Here is a 4487-nt window from a genome sequence, read left to right as displayed (position 1 = left end):
CTATATCCTTAATCACATACAAAATAAGTATTTTAAATTTATCTACCATTACATCAGATAAATAATTATTCACTTTCATAAAATTGTTCTTTTCAAAATATTCCCTTCAATCATGTACATAACAAAATATGGTCATCTTAGATTACTATATACTAGATTATTCTTAAATAACATGTTCTTCAGTCACTATTAGCATGGTAATCTGAATATTTTTCCCTTAAACAGTGCATCTACTCTGGTTACTCCCCACCACGGCTTCTTGCCTCATTGGTTTCACCTTTAGGATGGCATAGTTCTTAGGGATTTTTCTCCTTTTTCACTTTGCTAATAAACTTTCCTCTACCCAGTTATTTAAAAAATACAGCAGTACCATATATGTTTGAATTTAGATTGGATTAGATTAATTATGAGAAGACCATTAAAAACAGAGAAGCTTTTAGAAAAATTAAAGAATCTTTAATTAGTAATTATTCAGAATATATAAGACTAAATAAAACAAAAGAAAACCCACAAAGATTAGCCTACCTAATTACCTTAATATCTAGTATTGAAGCAAAATTAATAATCTATTTAAAATCTAGAAGAATGAGACACATACCACCTAATTATGATAAAATCAGATTTAGATATCCACCAAAATATTATAAATATGGTTTAAATGAATAAAGTACAAAAATACAAAGAACTAAAATAAATTATTTCTGAAAAATGTAAAGAATTAAAAATAAGAATAGAAAGACTACATTATAATATATTTGCCGGAGTTAGTAAAAACTCAATAAATGCACAAAAAGATGAAATATCAAAATTAGAATTACAAATAGATAGTTTAAAATATATATATCAACATGAACTATTTACAATAAAATGAACAAAGAAGAATTTATAATAGATGAAAAAATATATGAAAATCACGAAGGATTAAAAATGGAAATAGTATTTTCTAATCTAGGAAGAAAATATAAGAAAATGGGTGAAAATTTATATTTAATGTTAGAAAAAGAAGAATTAAAATTAGAAGATAAATTGACAGCTATGGTAAGAATAGAAAGAGAAAATAAAGAAATAGATAGGAAAAAGGAAATAGAAAAAATAAAACAACAAACTACAGAAGAAATACGAAAAATAGAAGAAACTAAAAATAGTAGGATTGCTGAATTAGAAAAAGAACTACAAATGTTAAAAGATTTGTATGAAGAAAGACAAAAAGAAAAGGAAGAAAAAGATAAAGAACAAAAATTACTAAACGAGATAAATCAATTTAAAGAAAAATTAGAAATAAACAATAAAGAAATAAAAAACAAGGAATTAGAAATAAATAATATAGATGTTGAAGAGACAGATAATTATGATTCAGAAGATAGTGAAACATATACAGAAATATTAACAAATACAGAAAATTTAGAATCAATGAAAAACAAGAAGTAATTAATGAGGAAAACTTAGAAAATACAAACACGGAAATAAACACTCTTGATAAAAAAGAAGATGAAAATATAATACCTAGAACATCAGAAATAAGAAAACCTACATATCATAAGAATAAGTTTAAAAGATATAATTTAAAGAATGAATATGACAAATGGACACCAAAACAAATTAAAAAAAAATTATAACTTTTTAGACTTAGACTGTGTAATAGATACAGAAAAAATAATACAATTATGGATAGGATATGTGACAAAACAATTATTAGATAATAATATAAACATAACAGATACATCAGAATATATAGAAAGAACACTAATAGAAACAGTGAAATTATGGTTTTCAAATTTAACTGAAAATAGCAAGAAGGTATTAAGAACTAATAAACCTACAGAAGGAACATCATCAACAACAACTAAACTAACACCTACAAAATTATTAAAAAAATATGAAACAGCTATAAAAGATGAATTTGGTAGTATGACAACAATAGAAGAAGAACAAAATGAAGAAAAAGATACAAATAGGAATTTAATGTTAAAATTAGCAATATGTAATAGGTGTTATATAGATGAATATACTTGCGCATTTAAAGAATATTATTATAAAGGAGCATATAATATAGAAGAAAGTAAAGAAATAAGAAAATTATATTTTAATATATTACTCGAACCATTTAGTCCAAAAATAATAAAGAGTTGGGAAGAAGCAAAAATAGTAGATACTCTTGGAGCAAGAATAAAATTTTTACAACAATGGTATAGAAACTTATGTGAAAAATATAGAGAAGAATTAAAAATGAAAAAAACATTGATAAGAAATTTAGCATATTGCAAAATAAAATAGCACCCCAATTCGGATGTGAAGAAAGATATTATGAGAAAAGAAAAAGACATAAGAAATATAAGAAATATAAAAAATCAAAATATAAATACAAGAAACCAAGAAAAAAATATTATGTAAAAAATTATAAATACAAAAGATCATATAGAAAAAAGAAATCTATAAAAGAATGTACTTGTTATAATTGTGAAAAATTAGGACATTTAGCTAGAGATTGTAAATTACCTAAAAATTCAAAAAATAAACAAATATTAGAAATAAAAATAGAAAATACAGAACATATGCAGATAGATTATATAGATTATGAATTAGAAAGTGAGGATAGTATATATGAAATTTCAGAAAATGAAACAGATAATGAAATAGATAGTAAAATAGATGAATCAAATGACTGAAGAAGATATAAAAATAATAACAAAGGAAGAATATTTAAATGATGAAGGAACAAACCAAAAAATAATATTTGACAGTAACATATTTGATGAAATAAAAGGAAAAGAATTAGACTTAAGTATAGAAAAAATATTTAAAATACTAACAATAAAAAATATATTTACTAGGAAAAAAGAAGAATATTATGTAGTAAACCAAAAGGAACATGTAATAGACTGTAGATATGCAAAAGGTAAAGCTAGTATACCACTAGTAACAAAAAAAATAATTAATAAAGAGATAAACGATATAAAAAGTAGAGACCCAATAAAATATGTACACCTTGGAGGTACAGAGATATTAATAAAAGCATGTTTTAGAGAAGGAATAGATACACCAATAGAATTATATTTAGCAGATGATAGAATTATAAAACCTATAGAAAAAAGCATAATAACTGTCACAAAAGGAAATTTAATATACCAAAATTTTAAATTTATAATAAGTGCAAATTATTCAGTAGCGGTAACAGATAAAAATATAGATAAATCATTAGTATTATATTGGAAAATATCAGGAATAGAATTAACCCCAGGAAGTAAAATATTTACAGCAAGATGCAAAAATTTATATGTATTAACAACAAAACATAAAATAATAGGAAAAAATAAGATTAACAAAATACGAATAGAAAGTCCATTCGAACAAATTGTAAAAACAATAGATAATAATGATTATAGCTATAGAGACATAGATATAGAAGAAAATTTAGAAATAATAAATTATAGAATAAGTACAACGAAAAGAATAGCTGGTGAAAAATCAGAATCATCAAGCTCATCAAAAAGAATAAGTTGTGAAACAAATTCAACAAATAATTTAAACCAATATTACATAACAGGAAAGGTAAATGAAAAAGGATATTTAATACTCTTAAATACAGGACAAGAAGAAAATTATATAGTAAAATATCTAGTAAAAAATGAAGAAATAAAAACTGATAATGATATATGCCCAGATCTACCAAGAAGTTTAATAAATATTAAAAATATAGCAGAAAAAGAAATAATAATAGGAATTAGAAAAATAAAAATAGAATTTGAAGTAAAGGAAGAAATGCAAAAGGCAGACATAATATTAGGAATAAAATGGCTAGAACAAATAAAACCATATAATATAGAACATACACAATTAACCTTAACATATAACAGAGAGAAATTATTCTTAAAAAGAGCCTTAACATAAAATGAAAATATATGTATTAATGAAGATAGTAGTAGAAGGATATTACAGTAGATATTATACGCCTATGATAGATACAGGAGCAGAAGCTAATTTATGTAGATATAATTGCTTACCAGAAATCAAATGGGATAAATTAAAAACACCAATAATAGTTAAAGGATTTAATAATGAAGGAAGCTTAATTACTTATAAAGCTAGGAATGTAAAAATACAAGTATGGGATAAGATATTAACAATAGAAGAAATTTATAATTATGAACTAATAAGATATTAACAATAGAAGAAATTTATAATTATGAACTAACATCAAAAGATATACTTTTAGGAATGTCATTTTTAAATAAATTATACCCACATATAATAACTAGAACAGATTGGTGGTTTACAACACCATGTAAACAGAAAGTAAGAGCAAAAAGAGTTAATAATAAAATAAGAAAGAAAACTGATTGGATAAAAGGAAGTGAAAAAATTACACAAAGTTAGAAAATATAAAAAATACTGAAGATACAATAGAACTAGTCGTATTTTCGATAAATAAAATAGAAATAACTATATTTTCAATAAATAAGATAAATATAATTAAGAAAAAATTAGAA

The sequence above is a fragment of the Capsicum annuum genome, chromosome 9 (genome assembly GCF_002878395.1).
Source record: "Capsicum annuum cultivar UCD-10X-F1 chromosome 9, UCD10Xv1.1, whole genome shotgun sequence".
Lineage (NCBI taxonomy): Eukaryota > Viridiplantae > Streptophyta > Magnoliopsida > Solanales > Solanaceae > Capsicum > Capsicum annuum.
This window is presented reverse-complemented; position numbering follows the sequence as displayed.